This window comes from Anopheles stephensi, unplaced genomic scaffold (genome assembly GCF_013141755.1).
Source record: "Anopheles stephensi strain Indian unplaced genomic scaffold, UCI_ANSTEP_V1.0 ucontig273, whole genome shotgun sequence".
In the NCBI taxonomy this organism is placed as follows: domain Eukaryota; kingdom Metazoa; phylum Arthropoda; class Insecta; order Diptera; family Culicidae; genus Anopheles; species Anopheles stephensi.
This window is the reverse complement of record NW_023405206.1, coordinates 15001-40000: the sequence shown is the minus strand read 5'-3', so window position 1 is coordinate 40000 and position 25000 is coordinate 15001. Positions and strand designations below refer to the sequence as shown.

Sequence of the window (25000 nt, the reverse complement as noted above, 5' to 3'; positions counted from 1 at the left end):
ATCTGCAACACGGGCATTATCGAAAGATGGTTAAGTGGAGTCACCCAAAGGGTGCCGTGTGTTATAAGGTACGTAATGCACAGTAGAGATACATTGTCGGGAGGTGGTAACCGAAAAATGTACAAGTCCGGGAATACGGGGTGCATCGTATGTAACGTTCGATGTACATATAAAGCATGGTAGGTGTTGGGATTATATCTGCAACACGGGCATTATCGAAAGATGGTTAAGTGGAGTCACCCAATGGGTGCCGTGCGTTATAAGGTACGTAATGCACAGAAGAGATACATTGTTGGGAGGTGGAACCCGAAAAATGTACAAGTCCGGGAATACGGAAAAGTTCCCCATGAAAGGCTGGGGATACAATTATTGATACAAATAATGTGCCTAAGGGTACATTTATTTTTCTAAGTCCCAGAAATCCGTCACTGAACATCACGACTTACAAACACATCTTCCCCCGGTCCTCCCATATACGGCACGGGGACAAGTATGAAGAATGAAAATCATGTGTGTATGGAACATATAATGTGCCTGAGAGCACATTTTTTTGCTAAGTCCCAGAAATCCGTCACTGAACATCACGACTTACAAACACATCTTCCCCCGGTCCTCCCATATACGGCACGGGGACAAGTATGAAGAATGAAAATCATGTGTGTATGGAACATATAATGTGCCTGAGAGCACATTTTTTTTCTAAGTCCCAGAAATCCGTCACTGAACATCACGACTTACGAAGACATGTTCCCCCGGTCCTCCCATATACGGCACGGGGACAAGTATGAAGAATGAAAATCATGTGTGTATGAAACATATAATGTGCCTGAGAGCACATTTTTTTTCTAAGTCCCAGAAATCCGTCACTGAACATCACGACTTACGAAGACATGTTCCCCCGGTCCTCCCATATACGGCACGGGGACAAGTATGAAGTATGAAAATTTTTGGTCACAGCGTGAAATCCCTCTAATGATCATGAAAATAGCATCGGATCACTTATCTGACCATAAAAAGTGAACCAAAACCCTATTTGGACAAACTTTTTGGTCCTATGAAAAAATCACTTTTCATATATGTCATGGTCGAAAATTTTCTAAGTCCCAAAAAATCACATATTCTCGAATATCTCGAAAACTACTTATCGGACAGGGGTCAACCAAGGTGTTTTAGAAAGGTCTTTACTAGCTCTATTTAATGAGCCATAGCGACTTTCAAGTGATTTTTTGACACTTTTTCGCATATCGGCATCCTTGGTTCCCATACTGGCCATAGGCCATAGGGCACCGAACGGCCAACTTTTGGTCCGGGGGTGAAATTTTTTTTTCACGAGATTTTGATGAAAATGGCTTCGGAACGCGTTTCTAATAATGAAAAGTGAAACCAAACAGTATTTGCGAAGAAAAAATTGTCCTATGAAAAAATCACTTTTTCTTAGGGTACGGGTCAAAAATTTTCTAAGTCCCAAAAAATCACATTTTCTCGAATATCTCGAAAACTACTTATCGGACAGGGGTCAACCAAGGTGTTTTAGAAAGGTCTTTACAAGCTCTATTTAATGAGCCATAGCGACTTTCAAGTGATTTTTTGACACTTTTTCGCATATCGGCATCCTTGGTTCCCATACTGGCCATAGGCCATAGGGCACCGAACGGCCAACTTTTGGTCCGGGGGTGAAATTTTTTTTCCACGAGATTTTGATGAAAATGGCTTCGGAACGCGTTTCTAATAATGAAAAGTGAAACCAAACAGTATTTGCGAAGAAAAAATTGTCCTATGAAAAAATCACTTTTTCTTAGGGTACGGGTCAAAAATTTTCTAAGTCCCAAAAAATCACATATTCTCGAATATCTCGAAAACTACGTATCGGACAGGAGTCAACCAAGGTGTTTTAGAAAGGTCTTTACAAGCTCTATTTAATGAGCCATAGCGACTTTCAAGTGATTTTTTGACACTTTTTCGCATATCGGCATCCTTGGTTCCCATACTGGCCATATCCCATAGGGCACCGAACGGCCAACTTTTGGTCCGGGGGTGAAATTTTTTTTTCACGAGATTTTGATGAAAATGGCTTCGGAACGCGTTTCTAATAATGAAAAGTGAAACCAAACAGTATTTGCGAAGAAAAAATTGTCCTATGAAAAAATCACTTTTTCTTAGGGTACGGGTCAAAAATTTTCTAAGTCCCAAAAAATCACTTATTCTCGAATATCTCGAAAACTACTTATCGGACAGGGGTCAACCAAGGTGTTTTAGAAAGGTCTTTACTAGCTCTATTTAATGAGCCATAGCGACTTTCAAGTGATTTTTTGACACTTTTTCGCATATCGGCATCCTTGGTTCCCATACTGGCCATAGGCCATAGGGCACCGAACGGCCAACTTTTGGTCCGGGGGTGAAATTTTTTTTTCACGAGATTTTGATGAAAATGGCTTCGGAACGCGTTTCTAGTAATGAAAAGTGAAACCAAACAGTATTTGCGAAGAAAAAATTGTCCTATGAAAAAATCACTTTTTCTTAGGGTACGGGTCAAAAATTTTCTAAGTCCCAAAAAATCACTTATTCTCGAATATCTCGAAAACTACTTATCGGACAGGGGTCAACCAAGGTGTTTTAGAAAGGTCTTTACTAGCTCTATTTAATGAGCCATAGCGACTTTCAAGTGATTTTTTGACACTTTTTCGCATATCGGCATCCTTGGTTCCCATACTGGCCATAGGCCATAGGGCACCGAACGGCCAACTTTTGGTCCGGGGGTGAAATTTTTTTTTCACGAGATTTTGATGAAAATGGCTTCGGAACGCGTTTCTAATAATGAAAAGTGAAACCAAACAGTATTTGCGAAGAAAAAATTGTCCTATGAAAAAATCACTTTTTCTTAGGGTACGGGTCAAAAATTTTCTAAGTCCCAAAAAATCACATTTTCTCGAATATCTCGAAAACTACTTATCGGACAGGGGTCAACCAAGGTGTTTTAGAAAGGTCTTTACAAGCTCTATTTAATGAGCCATAGCGACTTTCAAGTGATTTTTTGACACTTTTTCGCATATCGGCATCCTTGGTTCCCATACTGGCCATAGGCCATAGGGCACCGAACGGCCAACTTTTGGTCCGGGGGTGAAATTTTTTTTCCACGAGATTTTGATGAAAATGGCTTCGGAACGCGTTTCTAATAATGAAAAGTGAAACCAAACAGTATTTGCGAAGAAAAAATTGTCCTATGAAAAAATCACTTTTTCTTAGGGTACGGGTCAAAAATTTTCTAAGTCCCAAAAAATCACATATTCTCGAATATCTCGAAAACTACGTATCGGACAGGAGTCAACCAAGGTGTTTTAGAAAGGTCTTTACAAGCTCTATTTAATGAGCCATAGCGACTTTCAAGTGATTTTTTGACACTTTTTCGCATATCGGCATCCTTGGTTCCCATACTGGCCATATCCCATAGGGCACCGAACGGCCAACTTTTGGTCCGGGGGTGAAATTTTTTTTTCACGAGATTTTGATGAAAATGGCTTCGGAACGCGTTTCTAATAATGAAAAGTGAAACCAAACAGTATTTGCGAAGAAAAAATTGTCCTATGAAAAAATCACTTTTTCTTAGGGTACGGGTCAAAAATTTTCTAAGTCCCAAAAAATCACTTATTCTCGAATATCTCGAAAACTACTTATCGGACAGGGGTCAACCAAGGTGTTTTAGAAAGGTCTTTACTAGCTCTATTTAATGAGCCATAGCGACTTTCAAGTGATTTTTTGACACTTTTTCGCATATCGGCATCCTTGGTTCCCATACTGGCCATAGGCCATAGGGCACCGAACGGCCAACTTTTGGTCCGGGGGTGAAATTTTTTTTTCACGAGATTTTGATGAAAATGGCTTCGGAACGCGTTTCTAGTAATGAAAAGTGAAACCAAACAGTATTTGCGAAGAAAAAATTGTCCTATGAAAAAATCACTTTTTCTTAGGGTACGGGTCAAAAATTTTCTAAGTCCCAAAAAATCACTTATTCTCGAATATCTCGAAAACTACTTATCGGACAGGGGTCAACCAAGGTGTTTTAGAAAGGTCTTTACTAGCTCTATTTAATGAGCCATAGCGACTTTCAAGTGATTTTTTGACACTTTTTCGCATATCGGCATCCTTGGTTCCCATACTGGCCATAGGCCATAGGGCACCGAACGGCCAACTTTTGGTCCGGGGGTGAAATTTTTTTTTCACGAGATTTTGATGAAAATGGCTTCGGAACGCGTTTCTAGTAATGAAAAGTGAAACCAAACAGTATTTGCGAAGAAAAAATTGTCCTATGAAAAAATCACTTTTTCTTAGGGTACGGGTCAAAAATTTTCTAAGTCCCAAAAAATCACATTTTCTCGAATATCTCGAAAACTACGTATCGGACAGGGGTCAACCAAGGTGTTTTAGAAAGGTCTCAACAAGCTCTATTTAATGGGCCATAGCGACTTTTTAGAGATTTTTTGACAAATTTTGTCATATCGGCATCCCGAGTTCCCATACTGGCCATAGGCCATGGGGCCCCGAACGAAAAAATTTTGGTCCGAGGGTCAAAATTTTTTTTCTCATAAATTTGTTCAAAACGCCGTCGGAACGCGCCTTAGATCATGAAAAGTGAAAAGAAACAGTATTTTGCAAAAGTTGGGGTGGCCTATGACTTACATGGCCACGTCCTAGGTCCGAGTTCCCGAGGTCGTGTTCTTCAGTGGCGGAAAAAAATGGCCACTTGTGGGAGATGCAAAATGTTCATTTTGTATTATAGGGGACACACTATCGAAGCGAAAATTTCAGAAATGGCCTAAAACGTGAAGAAATGATGGGGTATGTACGAAAAGAAGGTTTTTATGGTCAAACGGTGAAATTTTTTTTTTTATGAAAAATTTTGGTCTCCCACCGTTCATGAATTTCTAGGACCAAAAATCGAAAAATTTGAAAACTTCACGATCGAAAGGGAAACGCATATGTGGTGTTCCTAGGTGTGTACGGTGTACGAAAAACGGGTTCACGATGAGATATCAGGCAAATAAGTGGACCTAAAGTGAGTTATACGGGTAAGACGAGGTGTCCAAAGACCGAAATAGGGGTACCAACTGAGAACGAAATGAAGGTCCCCGAAGTCGCCATACAAGTTATAGGAGGTGTCCAAAGTACGAAAAGAGTTCCATATTCGGCTGTTCCTACTATATGGTTCCCTGATTGCTGCTCCAAGGAGTAGTGAGGAAGTGTCCAAAGGTCTGTTGGGGGTATCGAGGTGATACCCTCGACGGACAATATGCACGAAAAGTGGTTCGATGATCTATCCTGTAGGTCGTACGGCAGCCATACCCGGCTGGAAGTACCGCGGTAATTCCGCAATAAAACGTTCGCCAGACGAACAAACAAATTGAATTAGCTCATCGTAGTGTACGGAAACGAAACGAAAATGTAAGGTGATTAGGGATCCGGGAGCAATCTCGCGATCCCATGGTTCGGTGTAAGAAATGATACGAAGTGTTCATAAGTCTCCTCTGGAGGCAGAACCATCGTAGCAAAGTTCGGGAACCCAAGGGTCACAAAAACTCGTAGGACGATATCCACGAATAATCGGGGACTTGTGGGGACTACCGTGCCCTGACAAGTCAACTACACCTTAACTGGTGATGGTCGTCCTACGGGGACCTGCGGGGAACAAAAGGGTCACAAAAACTCGTAGGACAATATCTCCGAATAATCGGGGACTTGTGGGGACCACCGTGCCCTGACAAGTCAACTACACCTTAACTGGTGATGGTTGTCCTACGGGGACCTGCCGGGAACCCAAGGGTCACAAAAACTCGTAGGACGATATCCACGAATAATCGGGGACTTGTGGGGACTACCGTGCCCTGACAAGTCAACTACACCTTAACTGGTGATGGTCGTCCTACGGGGACCTGCGGGGAGCAAAAGGAGTCAGAAACAATCGTAGGACGATATCCACGAATAATCGGGGACTTGTGGGGACTACCGTGCCCTGACAAGTCAACTACACCTTAACTGGTGATGGTCGTCCTACGGGGACCTTCAGGGAGCCGCAGTAAGTCGCAGGTCGTATGCGAGCCTTGATAGGTCCTGTTGGGGGCGTGCGGGGTGTAATGCCTCGGTACGTCAAATGTTGGTGTACGATGTACATCGATAATCTGACATCCTCCTGAACAACCTTTGCTCGTGTGGTTATTGGCGCTGTGGAGTCGGTGTACTGCCGCAGGTCAATGAGAGTGGTCACAACAAAGATTGTGTCACCTGATGAACGTAGAAAGAGAGTCTGCGGGGACTGGTGCCCTGGTAGACAAAAAATATCGAACAAGCAATTGACGAAGACGAATTCTGGTTGATCCTACCAGTAATATACGCTTGTCTCAAAGGTTAAGCCATGCATGTCTAAGTACAAACATAAATGAATGTGAAACCGCATAAGGCTCAGTACAACAGCCATAATTCACAAGATCATCCACCCTTCAGTTACTTGGATAACTGTGGAAAAGCCAGAGCTAATACATGCAACATGCCGGGACCGCTGTCCGCTTGCGGGCGGTGGAACTGGTGCACTTATTAGTAAAACCAATCGCCTCCGGGCGGCTTGAGTTGAAGTCTGGATAAGGATGCCGATCGTATGGTCGCTTGACCGACGACAGATCTTGCAAATGTCTGCCCTATCAACTATTGATGGTAGTGTAGAGGACTACCATGGTTGCGACGGGTAACGGGGAATCAGGGTTCGATTCCGGAGAGGGAGCCTGAGAAATGGCTACCACATCCAAGGAAGGCAGCAGGCGCGTAAATTACCCAATCCCGGCACGGGGAGGTAGTGACGAGAAATAACAATATGGACCTCTCTAACGATGGTCCATAATTGGAATGAATTGAGCATAAATCCTTCAATAAGGATCAAGTGGAGGGCAAGTCTGGTGCCAGCAGCCGCGGTAATTCCAGCTCCACTAGCGTATATTAAAGTTGTTGCGGTTAAAACGTTCGAAGTTGATTCCCCGTCCAGACACGCGACCGCCGCGGGCGCCCGGCACACGCCGGATACGTTCGTGCGCGAGCTCGCGGCTGCGACTCACAATGGTGTGCCTGGGCGTCAACCTCGTGATCGGTCGGGCACGTCCCGAGCCGGTGCGTGGTGCCCGGGCAGCTCCCATTTACCTTGAACAAATTAGAGTGCTTCAAGCAGGCTAGTACAAAAGCGTCCACACCCGCCCAGGGTTGGCGTTGGCCGAGAATAATCTTGCATGGAATAATGGAACATGACCTCGGTCTGAGTCTTTTGGTTGGTTTTGTATAGACCCAGAGGTAATGATTAACAGAAGTAGTTGGGGGCATTGGTATTACGGCGCGAGAGGTGAAATTCGTAGACCGTCGTAGGACCAACTGAAGCGAAAGCGTTTGCCATGGATGCTTTCATTAATCAAGAACGAAAGTTAGAGGATCGAAGGCGATTAGATACCGCCCTAGTTCTAACCGTAAACGATGCCAATCAGCAATTGGGAGACGCTACTACATTCGGTGCTCTCAGTAGCTTCCGGGAAACCAAAATCGGGTTCCGGGGGAAGTATGGTTGCAAAGTTGAAACTTAAAGGAATTGACGGAAGGGCACCACAAGAAGTGGAGCTTGCGTTCCAGCGGCTGCTGGACGACGGCCACTTTCCTCGCCAGTGGAAGACGGCCAAGCTGGTTCTCATTCCCAAGCCAGGAAAACCCCCCGGAGAACCGTCATCGGTCAGGCCGGTGATGCTGATCAACACTCCGGGGAAGCTGTTTGAACGAGTTCTGCTGGATCGTCTGAACGACCACATCGAGGTGCCATCAGGACCGCTACTTTCTGAGCAACAGTTCGGGTTCCGATGCGGGCGATCCACACTTCAGGCGGTGGAGTTGGTGATTGATGCTGCCAGATCCGCGATGAGCTTTGGACGTACAAACCAGCGAGACAAGCGTTGTCTGTTGGTTGTAGCGCTAGACGTCCGGAATGCATTCAACTCCGCGGACTGGCTGGCGATCTCACAGGCGCTGCAGGAAAAAGGAGTGCCCTCAAGACTGCGCAGCATCTTGCAGGAGTACTTCTCTGACCGCGTGTTGACGTACGACACGAACACCGGTCCGGTAACACGACAGGTAACGGCAGGAGTTCCGCAGGGGTCCATCTTGGGCCCCACGCTATGGAACATCCTGTACGATGGAGTGTTACGCCTGCAGCTGCCCGACGGAGCATCGGTCATCGGCTTCGCTGATGATCTGGCAGTACTGGCAAGGGGATGCACACCAGAGGAGGCAGCGGGAGTGGCCGAGCAGGCCGTAGCAATGATCTCTGCGTGGATGCAGCAACACCGTTTACAGCTGGCCCCGGAAAAAACCGAGGTGGTGCTCATCTCGAGTTTGCGTCGGGGCCACCCACAGGTGCCCGTAAGGATCGACGGAGTGGAAGTCCGCTCAAAGCAAGCAATACGCTACCTCGGGGTCATACTTCACGACCACCTCTCGTGGAAACCACACGTCGAGAAGGCAACCGCGAAGGCTCTCCGTGTGGTGAAGTTGGCCACCAGCGTGATGCCTAACCACGCTGGACCGAGGGTAGCGAAGCGTCGCTTGCTAGCAGCAGTTGCGGACTCGGTGGTGAAGTACGCGGCACCTATCTGGGCGGAAGCGGTGGAGCTGCAGTGGTGCAGAAGGAGATTGGAGCAGCTACAACGGCCTCTTGCGAGGGGGGTTGCGCGTACCTTTCGCACAGTCAGCTACGGAACAGCGGTAGTGTTGGCTGGGCTGATACCACTGCGCTTGCAAGTGGAGGAAGCTGCCCGGCGTCACAGGCGGCATCAACAGGCACTACAGCAAGGGGTGCTGATCGACCGTGACGTCATACAGAGGCTGGAAAGGTCAGCAACCATGGCGAAGTGGCAGAGTGATTGGAATCAGGAGTGCGGTCATCCGACCGCGAGTAGGTTCAAGCGCTGGGCACATCGCGTATTGCCAGACATCAGCGGTTGGGTAGGTCGGAAGCATGGAGAGATCGGATTCCACCTGAGTCAGATACTCTCCGGACACGGTTTCTTCCGGGAGTTTCTGCACGTCATGGGGTTCATCTCAGCCCCGACTTGCCCGTTCTGCACCGACTCAGCCGTGATCGAGTCAGCAGAACACGTGATGTTCCACTGCCCGAGGTTCGCGGACATAAGGGTGCAGCTCCTGACGAAAGACGACGGCGTAGTAGTAACACCGGAGGAGCTGGCAGGCTGGATGCTGGCAAGCCCAGCTAACTGGCAGCAGGCGGAACAGGCTGCAAAACGAGTTTGCACCTTCCTACAGCAGCGATGGCTGGATGACCAATCGGCCGAGAATGCTGCCATTTCCGGTGCTAACACGGAAGCACTGCGACACGCGGAAGTGAGACGGCGAGCTGACCGTCGAGCCAGCCGCAACGCTTACCAGCGGAGACGTCGTCGGGAGCAGCGGGAGAGGCGCCAGCTGATGGATGATGACGATGGAGGAGACAACAACCAACCAGCAGCAGCCAACAATCAACGCCCGGCTAGACCCGCTCGCAACTTGGCTCCGCCATCAGCTGAAGAAATTCTTCGCCGACGGTTAAGGCGGAACCAGCGTCAGCAGGAGTATCGGCGGCAATTGCGGGCCGGTACAATCCGGCCAGTGCGTTCGGGCCAACTGCGTCGGAGAAGGCAGCCGCCAGCGGAGGAGGAGCTTGAACGCCGACGTGCAAACCGGCGCGAACGAGAACGTCAAAGACGTCATGCCCGCAATGCGGTTGCCGACCGCCATCGCGAAGTGCTGTCGGCCGACGAAGAAGCCGCCATAACGGAGGCCGAGACAGCCACACGCTAGCTTGATGGAGCATACGCCTTTGGTCGCTTGCGTTGGTGGACGAGAGCGAGAGCGTACTCGAGCAGGCGTGTGCTTTAGTATTTACTTACTGTCTTGGTGAAGCGTCTCTTTTAGTATTGGCTTGGTAGCAAAGGCGCGTTAGGTGTTTATATGTCGTGATGAGTAATAAATGTTTTTGTTTGTACAGTCATGTTTGATCAGGAGGAGCACGGGCTCCTAACATTATAGTAGGTCTCAACGTGCAAAAACACCGGCAGCCACACCCGTGCAGGGAATGCTGTCGGTATTGGTGCGGTGTTTGCGTTTATTAATGTTAATGTTTCTCTGTTTACCATTAATAAACTAAACACACTGTATTTAAAAAAAAAAAAAAAGAAGTGGAGCTTGCGGCTTAATTTGACTCAACACGGGAAAACTTACCAGGTCCGAACTTATCGAGGTAAGACAGATTAAGAGCTCTTTCTCAAATTTAAGGGTAGTGGTGCATGGCCGTTCTTAGTTCGTGGAATGATTTGTCTGGTTAATTCCGATAACGAACGCGACTCAAACAAGCTAACTAGAACGCTGTCAGCAGTGTGCCTCCGGGCGCACCTGACGTTACGGGGCGGCGGCGCCTTCGCGGGCGGTCGTCGCACTAGTTTGCCCTGCTTAGCGGGACAACTTGTGTTTAGCAAGGTGAGAGTGAGCGATAACAGGTCCGTGATGCCCTTAGATGTTCTGGGCTGCACGCGTGCTACAATGTGGGCAGCAGCGTGTTCTCGCCAATAGGCGCCCCCATTCCGAGAGGAACGGGAAATCACCCAAATGCTCATTTAGTTGGGATTGGGGACTGCAACGGTCCCCATGAACCTGGAATTTCTAGTAAGTGCTAGTCATTAGCTAGCGCTGATTACGTCCCTGCCCTTTGTACACACCGCCCGTCGCTACTACCGATGGATTATTTAGTGAGGTCTCTGGAGGCATACCTTCCGCGGTTCCTTCGTGAGCTGCAGTTGGCACGGCCGAAGTTGACCGAACTTGATGATTTAGAGGAAGTAAAAGTCGTAACAAGGTTTCCGTAGGTGAACCTGCGGAAGGATCATTACCGATCAAACAAGTCCGGGAGTGAGGTTGCCAAACGCATCGTCGGCATCACATGCTGACGCGCACGCTACAACCACAAGATGGTGTAGCACACTTGGTAGAGTTGAGCGAAAGCAACTCTTTCAAAGGGATACACATACCACTGCCTCGGCGCAGGTCAGTAAAGACGCACACTTTGGCAGTACCGGGTACCTTATACACTGACTGATTGTCGTGTCACAAAGGGGTGATCGACAGTCGCACTTTGGCGTGCTCGGCTCCGCATCCGTCGGGGCCGTGGGCGCCTGCAGTGTGGTACTAGGGAATCAGAGTTGTGTGTTGGTTTGTGTATAATGGACATATCATTACCGATCAAACAAGTCCGGGAGTGAGGTTGCCAAACGCATCGTCGGCACAATATGCTGACGCGCACGCTACAACCACAAGATGGTGTAGCACACTTGGTAGAGTTGAGCGAAAGCAACTCTTTCAAAGGGATACACATACCACTGCCTCGGCGAAGGTCAGTAAAGATGCACACTTTGGTAGTACCGGGTACCTTATACACTGACTGATTGTCGTGTCACAACGGGGTGATCGACAGTCGCACTTTGGCGTGCTCGGCTCCGCATCCGTCGGGGCCGTGGGCGCCTGCAGTGTGGTACTAGGGAACCAGAGTTGTGTGTTGGTATGTGTATAATGGATGGATGGACTTCGGTTCCATTCATCAACTAGTTCGGTGTGTACGTTAAACCCTAGGCAGGGGATCACTCGGCTCATGGATCGATGAAGACCGCAGCTAAATGCGCGTCAGAATGTGAACTGCAGGACACATGAACATCGACACGTTGAACGCATATGGCGCATCGGACGACTCAACCCGACCGATGCACACATCCTTGAGTGCCTACCAAGTTATCTCAACACTCTAACCAAACTGACCGTCCTGACCCCATCATAGGGGGGTAGGCTGTCGCAGCATGGCGTGCTCGGATCCGCATCCTTGTCGGGACCGTGGGCGCTGAAAGTGAGAGTGCTAACACAGAGAGACATACGAGGTATGGTACACAAACCTAAACACACACACACACATGTGAGCATGGGTGAAGAGCGAGCGCGCGTCAAGTCGCACGGTTCGACCTCTAGTATCAACCAACGGATGTATCCACCACAGCATATAAGGTTATCACCAATTGCACGGGGACTTCCACCGGTTGGCTCGGGTCGAGTAACACTTGCGGCCCAACGCACTCGTATCTTTCCTCGCTTGTAGTCGCGAGACGTGTTCACGCCGTGTGGGTGAGTGAGGTTAGCACGACAGGGGTGATTTATCACCGCTTCTCCCGTCCCATCATTGTGACAGTGGAGTCTGTAGGCCTCAAGTGATGTGTGACGACCCTCAGAATTTAAGCATATTAATAAGAGGAGGAAGAGAAACCAACCGGGATTCCCTGAGTAGCTGCGAGCGAAACGGGAAGAGCTCAGCACGTAGGGACGACGAGGGGGCCTCGTCTGTCCGATGCCGTGTACTGGACCGGTCCGTTATCTGCTACGCACGGTGCAAACAGTTCAAGTCTAACTTGAAGGTGGCCCATTATCCCACAGAGGGTGATAGGCCCGTAGAACGGCACAGGACTGTGGTGGCAGACGGCCGGCTCCATGGAGTCGTGTTGCTTGATAGTGCAGCACTAAGTGGGAGGTAAACTCCTTCTAAAGCTAAATACCGCCATGAGACCGATAGCGAACAAGTACCGTGAGGGAAAGTTGAAAAGCACTCTGAATAGAGAGTCAAATAGTACGTGAAACTGCCTAGGGGACGCAAACCCGTTGAACTCAATGATCCGGGCGGCGATATTCAGCGGTGGGCCTCCGGGCCTACCGTGCACTTATCGATCCGCAGCAAACGGACATCGCGATCCATTGCGCATCTGCGTGAGCATATCATTCCGGCAATAGGCCCCTGGCTCGTGGTGGACGGCTCCCTAGTAGGGGCGGCTTGGCGGCCGCTCCCAACGGGGGTCTCCGCGCCTTTCACACCCGAGAGGCGCGGGTCCGACCGAGTCTTGGTGCGCCGCTGGAAGCACGATGGAACGTACGACCGGGGTCTAGGGAGCAGCCTTGTAGCCGAAGGCCTAGAAGCACTCGCAACCAAACTCCAAGATAGCGGATGGAGCGCTGGGATTGCACGGCCACACCCCTGATGTTGATGCTGACGACCGGATGACGCTTCAGCGTAGATATCAGCGTCATTTCCGTCTTCTCTGGTGCCAACGAAAGATGGTTCCGGTCCAGCCAGTCCGTGATTGCCGCGATGGCTCGTTCAGCAGTCGAGGAAGCGGCCTGGGGTGTCGTTGCAGGGACCAAGACAACAAGGTCATCAGCGTAGCCAATAACCTCGGCCCCCTCCGGCAACTGGATACCCAGGACCCCGTCGTACAGCACGTTCCATAGCGTGGGTCCCAGTATGGAACCCTGCGGAACGCCCGCACTGATGCTCCGCTCGACGGGGCCCTCGCTGGTATCAATAACCAGCCGCCGATCCTCAAAGTAGCTTTTCAGCATCTTCTGCAGCGATGACGGTACCCCCTTGTCCCTCAGCGCGTTGGCAATGGCTTGCCAGGGCGCAGAATTGAAGGCGTTGCGGATGTCTAGTGCCACCACCATCAGGCAGCGCTTGTCTCGGGCGTTGGTACGGCGAAAGGACATGGCCGTCCTGCCCGCTTCGACAACGCGCTGGATCGCACTGATGGTTGATCTGCCTCGCCGGAACCCGTACTGCCCGTCCGACAGCCGTTCTGCTTCCGGTTCCTCCAGGAACTCGTTGAGGCGGTTAAGAATTAGGCGCTCCAACACCTTGCCGAGTGCGTCGAGCATGCACAGCGGCCGGTAGGAGGAGCTTTCCCCGGGAGGCTTGCCAGGCTTTGGCAGCAGTGCCAATCGTTGCCTCTTCCAAGGCGCTGGAAACGCACCCCGGTCAAGGCAGTCCTGGTACAAACGGACGAAGACCTCCGGGTACTTCCTAATGGCCGTCTTAACCGCCGCATTGGGGATACCGTCCAGTCCAGGCGCTTTCCGGTTCGCCATCGATCCCACGATGGACAGCAGCTCGCCTACGGTAACAGGGGTCAGCGGTGATCTCTGCTCCTCGGTGTCTTCGCTGGGCGATTCGGCTTCCGGCCAGTCAACAGGCGGATGTGTCGGGAACAGATCGTTAGCTATCCGCTCCAACACGACACGGTCTGTCTCAGGTGGCACGAAGCAGCCACGAAGACGAGACATGACCACCCGATAGCCGGCCCCAAACTCGTTGGTTTCCGCCTGTTGAATCAGCTCGTCGAGCTGCGCTCGCTTGCTGGCACGGACAGCCTTCTCCACAGCTCTCCTCGCCGACCGATGATGAGCAGCCATGATGCTACGCTCCTGCAGGTCGGTGGTTCGAAGCATTCGCTCATGCACAGCCACACACTCCTCCCGAAGACGTAAAATCTCCGGAGTCCACCAGAAAAGGTCTCGATGGGGGTCACGATGTGACATGGTGACGCGCTCCATCGTGTCGTCGCATGCATCTAGCATGGCGTCGACCATCCCCTCCTGGCTGACGGCTCGCTCCGGGAAACCAGCCGTCTGGAGTGCGGCTACGAATGCCTCGGCCGAAAACTGCGTCGTCTTCCATCTACGGCCAGCGTGCCGATAAGTGGTGGATGACGAAGAGGACCCCTGTCCCCGCTGACGATGCTGCTGCTGATGTCGCTGCTGCCTCCCGTTCGAATGACGATGCTGCTGCTGGTGCTGCTGCTGCTGCTGCTGCTGATGCTGCTGCTGCTGCTGCTGCTGGTGTTGCTGCTGTTGTCGTCGCTGCTGCTGGTCAGGAGTTGGAGGCCCCACGGTGAAAAAGATGTACCGGTGGTCCGACGCTGTGTAGTGGCACGAAGCGGTGTTCGCTGCCACCTCCCAAGTGTCCGGACGAGCGATGGATGTGCTAGCGAAAGACACATCCACAACACTGGGAGTGGCGACTCCGTTGCCCACGAACGTCGGGACCGAGCCTTGGTTTAGAACCACAAGCCCGAGCTGCCTGATGGTGTCCAGCAGCTCTTCACCGCGCCGGGTGGTGCGTTGACTACCCCACTCCTCATTCCAGGCGTTGAAATCGCCTGCCAGGACGATACGAGGGTGGGGTTGGGCCTCCAACTCCACAGCCTCCAGAAGTTGCTCGAACTCGCCGGTGTTGAGTCGCGGAGGGGCGTAGCAGCTGATGAACACCACCCCTCCAATCTGCGCAGCAGCCAACCCGGGCATGGCACAGCGCCACACCCGCTGGATCGGAAGGTGGCCGGTTGCCACCACAGCTGCTCTCCCCGACGAATCCGCCGCCCAATTTCCGCTGCCCGCCGGAGGCCGATACACCTCTGACAGCAGCAGCACGTCGACCCGCTTCGTGCGGGCTGTTTGCAGGGCCAGATCCTGAGCGATGCGTCCACCACCCAGGTTGACCTGCATTACCCGCATTACACAGGGATAACTGGCTTGTGGTCGCCAAGCGTTCATAGCGACGTGACTTTTTGATCCTTCGATGTCGGCTCTTCCTATCATTGTGAAGCAAAATTCCCCAAGCGTAGGATTGTTCACCCTTTCAAGGGAACGTGAGCTGGGTTTAGACCGTCGTGAGACAGGTTAGTTTTACCCTACTGGTGTGTGCTAATACGTGCTATCGTAACGGAACTCCTGTGCAGTACGAGAGGAACCACAGGTACGGACCACTGGCTCAATACTAGTTCGACCGGACTTTGGTATGACGCTACGTCCGCTGGATTATGCCTGAACGCCTCTAAGGTCGTAACCAATCCGAGCTGATAGCGCTTCAAAACCTAATGGGCAATCGGAAGCTAGCGGGCCTAACAACCCTCCGAGATCCGCTGGAACTGCCTCTGCAGCCTGGCGCCTCATCCCCGCTTCATAGACTGGGCCGCATCGCGCGGGGTCGCACTGCACGTGTTAGTACCTGACCATAGGGAACGCCGGTGGCCGCCGACCTCGCCGACCGTGGACTTGACTAGTTTCGATGCCCACCGACCGCCCGCAAACGACGGGACTTCAGGCTAGGAGTTTCAAGTTGTAGAGATGCGTTCGCATCGATCCTCTCAGGCGACCTACGCCTGGTGGTGTTATGGTGGACGCAAGGCACGTCCTGGCCCGGTAGTATGTACAAGAAAATGTACAAGTCCGGGAATACGGGGTGCATCGTATGTAACGTTCGATGTACATATAAAGCCTGGTAGGTGTTGGGATTATATCTGCAACACAGGCATTATCGAAAGATGGTTAAGTGGAGTCACCCAATGGGTGCCGTGCGTTATAAGGTACGTAATGCACAGTAGAGATACATTATCGGGAGGTGGAACCCGAAAATGTACAAGTCCGGGAATACGGGGTGCATCGTATGTAACGTTCGATGTACATATAAAGCCTGGTAGGTGTTGGGATTATATCTGCAACACGGGCATTATCGAAAGATGGTTAAGTGGAGTCACCCAATGGGTGCCGTGCGTTATAAGGTACGTAATGCACAGTAGAGATACATTGTCGGGAGGTGGAACCCGAAAAATGTACAAGTCCGGGAATACGGGGTGCATCGTATGTAACGTTCGATGTACATATAAAGCCTGGTAGGTGTTGGGATTATATCTGCAACACGGGCATTATCGAAAGATGGTTAAGTGGAGTCACCCAATGGGTGCCGTGCGTTATAAGGTACGTAATGCACAGTAGAGATACATTGTCGGGAGGTGGAACCCGAAAAATGTACAAGTCCGGGAATACGGGGGGCATCGTATGTAACGTTCGATGTACATATAAAGCCTGGTAGGTGTTGGGATTATATCTGCAACACGGGCATTATCGAAAGATGGTTAAGTGGAGTCACCCAATGGGTGCCGTGCGTTATCAGGTACGTAATGCACAGTAGAGATACATTGTCGGGAGGTGGAACCCGAAAAATGTACAAGTCCGGGAATACGGGGTGCATCGTATGTAACGTTCGATGTACATATAAAGCCTGGTAGGTATTGGGATTATATCTGCAACACGGGCATTATCGAAAGATGGTTAAGTGGAGTCACCCAAAGGGTGCCGTGTGTTATAAGGTACGTAATGCACAGTAGAGATACATTGTCGGGAGGTGGTAACCGAAAAATGTACAAGTCCGGGAATACGGGGTGCATCGTATGTAACGTTCGATGTACATATAAAGCATGGTAGGTGTTGGGATTATATCTGCAACACGGGCATTATCGAAAGATGGTTAAGTGGAGTCACCCAATGGGTGCCGTGCGTTATAAGGTACGTAATGCACAGAAGAGATACATTGTTGGGAGGTGGAACCCGAAAAATGTACAAGTCCGGGAATACGGAAAAGTTCCCCATGAAAGGCTGGGGATACAATTATTGATACAAATAATGTGCCTAAGGGTACATTTATTTTTCTAAGTCCCAGAAATCCGTCACTGAACATCACGACTTACAAACACATCTTCCCCCGGTCCTCCCATATACGGCACGGGGACAAGTATGAAGAATGAAAATCATGTGTGTATGGAACATATAATGTGCCTGAGAGCACATTTTTTTGCTAAGTCCCAGAAATCCGTCACTGAACATCACGACTTACAAACACATCTTCCCCCGGTCCTCCCATATACGGCACGGGGACAAGTATGAAGAATGAAAATCATGTGTGTATGGAACATATAATGTGCCTGAGAGCACATTTTTTTTCTAAGTCCCAGAAATCCGTCACTGAACATCACGACTTACGAAGACATGTTCCCCCGGTCCTCCCATATACGGCACGGGGACAAGTATGAAGAATGAAAATCATGTGTGTATGAAACATATAATGTGCCTGAGAGCACATTTTTTTTCTAAGTCCCAGAAATCCGTCACTGAACATCACGACTTACGAAGACATGTTCCCCCGGTCCTCCCATATACGGCACGGGGACAAGTATGAAGTATGAAAATTTTTGGTCACAGCGTGAAATCCCTCTAATGATCATGAAAATAGCATCGGATCACTTATCTGACCATAAAAAGTGAACCAAAACCCTATTTGGACAAACTTTTTGGTCCTATGAAAAATCACTTTTCATATATGTCATGGTCGAAAATTTTCTAAGTCCCAAAAAATCACATATTCTCGAATATCTCGAAAACTACTTATCGGACAGGGGTCAACCAAGGTGTTTTAGAAAGGTCTTTACTAGCTCTATTTAATGAGCCATAGCGACTTTCAAGTGATTTTTTGACACTTTTTCGCATATCGGCATCCTTGGTTCCCATACTGGCCATAGGCCATAGGGCACCGAACGGCCAACTTTTGGTCCGGGGGTGAAATTTTTTTTTCACGAGATTTTGATGAAAATGGCTTCGGAACGCGTTTCTAATAATGAAAAGTGAAACCAAACAGTATTTGCGAAGAAAAAATTGTCCTATGAAAAAATCACTTTTTCTTAGGGTACGGGTCAAAAATTTTCTAAGTCCCAAAAAATCACATTATTCTCGAATATCTCGAAAACTACTTATCGGACAGGGGTCAACCAAGGTGTTTTAGAAAGGTCTTTACAAGCTCTATTTAATGAGCCATAGCGACTTTCAAGTGATTTTTTGACACTTTTTCGCATATCGGCATCCTTGGTTCCCATACTGGCCATAGGCCATAGGGCACCGAACGGCCAACTTTTGGTCCGGGGGTGAAATTTTTTTTCACGAGATTTTGATGAAAATGGCTTCGGAACGCGTTTCTAATAATGAAAAGTGAAACCAAACAGTATTTGCGAAGAAAAAATTGTCCTATGAAAAAATCACTTTTTCTTAGGGTACGGGTCAAAAATTTTCTAAGTCCCAAAAAATCACATATTCTCGAATATCTCGAAAACTACGTATCGGACAGGGGTCAACCAAGGTGTTTTAGAAAGGTCTTTACAAGCTCTATTTAATGAGCCATAGCGACTTTCAAGTGATTTTTTGACACTTTTTCGCATATCGGCATCCTTGGTTCCCATACTGGCCATAGGCCATAGGGCACCGAACGGCCAACTTTTGGTCCGGGGGTGAAATTTTTTTTTCACGAGATTTTGATGAAAATGGCTTCGGAACGCGTTTCTAATAATGAAAAGTGAAACCAAACAGTATTTGCGAAGAAAAAATTGTCCTATGAAAAAATCACTTTTTCTTAGGGTACGGGTCAAAAATTTTCTAAGTCCCAAAAAATCACTTATTCTCGAATATCTCGAAAACTACTTATCGGACAGGGGTCAACCAAGGTGTTTTAGAAAGGTCTTTACAAGCTCTATTTAATGAGCCATAGCGACTTTCAAGTGATTTTTTGACACTTTTTCGCATATCGGCATCCTTGGTTCCCATACTGGCCATAGGCCATAGGGCACCGAACGGCCAACTTTTGGTCCGGGGGTGAAATTTTTTTTTCACGAGATTTTGATGAAAATGGCTTCGGAACGCGTTTCTAATAATGAAAAGTGAAACCAAACAGTATTTGCGAAGAAAAAATTGTCCTATGAAAAAATCACTTTTTCTTAGGGTACGGGTCAAAAATTTTCTAAGTCCCAAAAAATCACTTATTCTCGAATATCTCGAAAACTACGTATCGGACAGGGGTCAACCAAGGTGTTTTAGAAAGGTCTTTACAAGCTCTATTTAATGAGCCATAGCGACTTTCAAGTGATTTTTTGACACTTTTTCGCATATCGGCATCCTTGGTTCCCATACTGGCCATAGGCCATAGGGCACCGAACGGCCAACTTTTGGTCCGGGGGTGAAATTTTTTTTTCACGAGATTTTGATGAAAATGGCTTCGGAACGCGTTTCTAATAATGAAAAGTGAAACCAAACAGTATTTGCGAAGAAAAAATTGTCCTATGAAAAAATCACTTTTTCTTAGGGTACGGGTCAAAAATTTTCTAAGTCCCAAAAAATCACTTATTCTCGAATATCTCGAAAACTACTTATCGGACAGGGGTCAACCAAGGTGTTTTAGAAAGGTCTTTACAAGCTCTATTTAATGAGCCATAGCGACTTTCAAGTGATTTTTTGACACTTTTTCGCATATCGGCATCCTTGGTTCCCATACTGGCCATAGGCCATAGGGCACCGAACGGCCAACTTTTGGTCCGGGGGTGAAATTTTTTTTTCACGAGATTTTGATGAAAATGGCTTCGGAACGCGTTTCTAATAATGAAAAGTGAAACCAAACAGTATTTGCGAAGAAAAAATTGTCCTATGAAAAAATCACTTTTTCTTAGGGTACGGGTCAAAAATTTTCTAAGTCCCAAAAAATCACATATTCTCGAATATCTCGAAAACTACGTATCGGACAGGGGTCAACCAAGGTGTTTTAGAAAGGTCTTTACAAGCTCTATTTAATGAGCCATAGCGACTTTCAAGTGATTTTTTGACACTTTTTCGCATATCGGCATCCTTGGTTCCCATACTGGCCATAGGCCATAGGGCACCGAACGGCCAACTTTTGGTCCGGGGGTGAAATTTTTTTTTCACGAGATTTTGATGAAAATGGCTTCGGAACGCGTTTCTAATAATGAAAAGTGAAACCAAACAGTATTTGCGAAGAAAAAATTGTCCTATGAAAAAATCACTTTTTCTTAGGGTACGGGTCAAAAATTTTCTAAGTCCCAAAAAATCACATATTCTCGAATATCTCGAAAACTACGTATCGGACAGGGGTCAACCAAGGTGTTTTAGAAAGGTCTTTACAAGCTCTATTTAATGAGCCATAGCGACTTTCAAGTGATTTTTTGACACTTTTTCGCATATCGGCATCCTTGGTTCCCATACTGGCCATAGGCCATAGGGCACCGAACGGCCAACTTTTGGTCCGGGGGTGAAATTTTTTTTTCACGAGATTTTGATGAAAATGGCTTCGGAACGCGTTTCTAATAATGAAAAGTGAAACCAAACAGTATTTGCGAAGAAAAAATTGTCCTATGAAAAAATCACTTTTTCTTAGGGTACGGGTCAAAAATTTTCTAAGTCCCAAAAAATCACTTATTCTCGAATATCTCGAAAACTACGTATCGGACAGGGGTCAACCAAGGTGTTTTAGAAAGGTCTTTACAAGCTCTATTTAATGAGCCATAGCGACTTTCAAGTGATTTTTTGACACTTTTTCGCATATCGGCATCCTTGGTTCCCATACTGGCCATAGGCCATAGGGCACCGAACGGCCAACTTTTGGTCCGGGGGTGAAATTTTTTTTTCACGAGATTTTGATGAAAATGGCTTCGGAACGCGTTTCTAATAATGAAAAGTGAAACCAAACAGTATTTGCGAAGAAAAAATTGTCCTATGAAAAAATCACTTTTTCTTAGGGTACGGGTCAAAAATTTTCTAAGTCCCAAAAAATCACTTATTCTCGAATATCTCGAAAACTACGTATCGGACAGGGGTCAACCAAGGTGTTTTAGAAAGGTCTTTACAAGCTCTATTTAATGAGCCATAGCGACTTTCAAGTGATTTTTTGACACTTTTTCGCATATCGGCATCCTTGGTTCCCATACTGGCCATAGGCCATAGGGCACCGAACGGCCAACTTTTGGTCCGGGGGTGAAATTTTTTTTTCACGAGATTTTGATGAAAATGGCTTCGGAACGCGTTTCTAATAATGAAAAGTGAAACCAAACAGTATTTGCGAAGAAAAAATTGTCCTATGAAAAAATCACTTTTTCTTAGGGTACGGGTCAAAAATTTTCTAAGTCCCAAAAAATCACATTATTCTCGAATATCTCGAAAACTACTTATCGGACAGGGGTCAACCAAGGTGTTTTAGAAAGGTCTTTACAAGCTCTATTTAATGAGCCATAGCGACTTTCAAGTGATTTTTTGACACTTTTTCGCATATCGGCATCCTTGGTTCCCATACTGGCCATAGGCCATAGGGCACCGAACGGCCAACTTTTGGTCCGGGGGTGAAATTTTTTTTCACGAGATTTTGATGAAAATGGCTTCGGAACGCGTTTCTAATAATGAAAAGTGAAACCAAACAGTATTTGCGAAGAAAAAATTGTCCTATGAAAAAATCACTTTTTCTTAGGGTACGGGTCAAAAATTTTCTAAGTCCCAAAAAATCACATATTCTCGAATATCTCGAAAACTACGTATCGGACAGGGGTCAACCAAGGTGTTTTAGAAAGGTCTTTACAAGCTCTATTTAATGAGCCATAGCGACTTTCAAGTGATTTTTTGACACTTTTTCGCATATCGGCATCCTTGGTTCCCATACTGGCCATAGGCCATAGGGCACCGAACGGCCAACTTTTGGTCCGGGGGTGAAATTTTTTTTTCACGAGATTTTGATGAAAATGGCTTCGGAACGCGTTTCTAATAATGAAAAGTGAAACCAAACAGTATTTGCGAAGAAAAAATTGTCCTATGAAAAAATCACTTTTTCTTAGGGTACGGGTCAAAAATTTTCTAAGTCCCAAAAAATCACTTATTCTCGAATATCTCGAAAACTACTTATCGGACAGGGGTCAACCAAGGTGTTTTAGAAAGGTCTTTACAAGCTCTATTTAATGAGCCATAGCGACTTTCAAGTGATTTTTTGACACTTTTTCGCATATCGGCATCCTTGGTTCCCATACTGGCCATAGGCCATAGGGCACCGAACGGCCAACTTTTGGTCCGGGGGTGAAATTTTTTTTTCACGAGATTTTGATGAAAATGGCTTCGGAACGCGTTTCTAATAATGAAAAGTGAAACCAAACAGTATTTGCGAAGAAAAAATTGTCCTATGAAAAAATCACTTTTTCTTAGGGTACGGGTCAAAAATTTTCTAAGTCCCAAAAAATCACTTATTCTCGAATATCTCGAAAACTACTTATCGGACAGGGGTCAACCAAGGTGTTTTAGAAAGGTCTTTACAAGCTCTATTTAATGAGCCATAGCGACTTTCAAGTGATTTTTTGACACTTTTTCGCATATCGGCATCCTTGGTTCCCATACTGGCCATAGGCCATAGGGCACCGAACGGCCAACTTTTGGTCCGGGGGTGAAATTTTTTTTTCACGAGATTTTGATGAAAATGGCTTCGGAACGCGTTTCTAATAATGAAAAGTGAAACCAAACAGTATTTGCGAAGAAAAAATTGTCCTATGAAAAAATCACTTTTTCTTAGGGTACGGGTCAAAAATTTTCTAAGTCCCAAAAAATCACATTTTCTCGAATATCTCGAAAACTACGTATCGGACAGGGGTCAACCAAGGTGTTTTAGAAAGGTCTCAACAAGCTCTATTTAATGGGCCATAGCGACTTTTTAGTGATTTTTTGACAAATTTTGTCATATCGGCATCCCGAGTTCCCATACTGGCCATAGGCCATGGGGCCCCGAACGAAAAAATTTTGGTCCGAGGGTCAAAATTTTTTTTCTCATAAATTTGTTCAAAACGCCGTCGGAACGCGCCTTAGATCATGAAAAGTGAAAAGAAACAGTATTTTGCAAAAGTTGGGGTGGCCTATGACTTACATGGCCACGTCCTAGGTCCGAGTTCCCGAGGTCGTGTTCTTCAGTGGCGGAAAAAAATGGCCACTTGTGGGAGATGCAAAATGTTCATTTTGTATTATAGGGGACACACTATCGAAGCGAAAATTTCAGAAATGGCCTAAAACGTGAAGAAATGATGGGGTATGTACGAAAAGAAGGTTTTTATGGTCAAACGGTGAAATTTTTTTTTTATGAAAAATTTTGGTCTCCCACCGTTCATGAATTTCTAGGACCAAAAATCGAAAAATTTGAAAACTTCACGATCGAAAGGGAAACGCATATGTGGTGTTCCTAGGTGTGTACGGTGTACGAAAAACGGGTTCACGATGAGATATCAGGCAAATAAGTGGACCTAAAGTGAGTTATACGGGTAAGACGAGGTGTCCAAAGACCGAAATAGGGGTACCAACTGAGAACGAAATGAAGGTCCCCGAAGTCGCCATACAAGTTATAGGAGGTGTCCAAAGTACGAAAAGAGTTCCATATTCGGCTGTTCCTACTATATGGTTCCCTGATTGCTGCTCCAAGGAGTAGTGAGGAAGTGTCCAAAGGTCTGTTGGGGGTATCGAGGTGATACCCTCGACGGACAATATGCACGAAAAGTGGTTCGATGATCTATCCTGTAGGTCGTACGGCAGCCATACCCGGCTGGAAGTACCGCGGTAATTCCGCAATAAAACGTTCGCCAGACGAACAAACAAATTGAATTAGCTCATCGTAGTGTACGGAAACGAAACGAAAATGTAAGGTGATTAGGGATCCGGGAGCAATCTCGCGATCCCATGGTTCGGTGTAAGAAATGATACGAAGTGTTCATAAGTCTCCTCTGGAGGCAGAACCATCGTAGCAAAGTTCGGGAACCCAAGGGTCACAAAAACTCGTAGGACGATATCCACGAATAATCGGGGACTTGTGGGGACTACCGTGCCCTGACAAGTCAACTACACCTTAACTGGTGATGGTCGTCCTACGGGGACCTGCGGGGAACAAAAGGGTCACAAAAACTCGTAGGACAATATCTCCGAATAATCGGGGACTTGTGGGGACCACCGTGCCCTGACAAGTCAACTACACCTTAACTGGTGATGGTTGTCCTACGGGGACCTGCCGGGAACCCAAGGGTCACAAAAACTCGTAGGACGATATCCACGAATAATCGGGGACTTGTGGGGACTACCGTGCCCTGACAAGTCAACTACACCTTAACTGGTGATGGTCGTCCTACGGGGACCTGCGGGGAGCAAAAGGAGTCAGAAACAATCGTAGGACGATATCCACGAATAATCGGGGACTTGTGGGGACTACCGTGCCCTGACAAGTCAACTACACCTTAACTGGTGATGGTCGTCCTACGGGGACCTTCAGGGAGCCGCAGTAAGTCGCAGGTCGTATGCGAGCCTTGATTGGTCCTGTTGGGGGCGTGCGGGGTGTAATGCCTCGGTACGTCAAATGTTGGTGTACGATGTACATCGATAATCTGACATCCTCCTGAACAACCTT

General features: G+C 47.5%; 1 non-coding gene across 1 annotated transcript; it reads left to right on the top strand.

The window, feature by feature from the left end:
- Positions 1-11680: 11680 nt before the first annotated feature.
- LOC118516322 lies at positions 11681-11838 on the top strand. Its single transcript, XR_004907848.1, has one exon. It is a non-coding gene; the product is annotated as a 5.8S ribosomal RNA (ribosomal RNA).
- The last annotated feature ends 13162 nt before the right edge of the window (positions 11839-25000 follow it).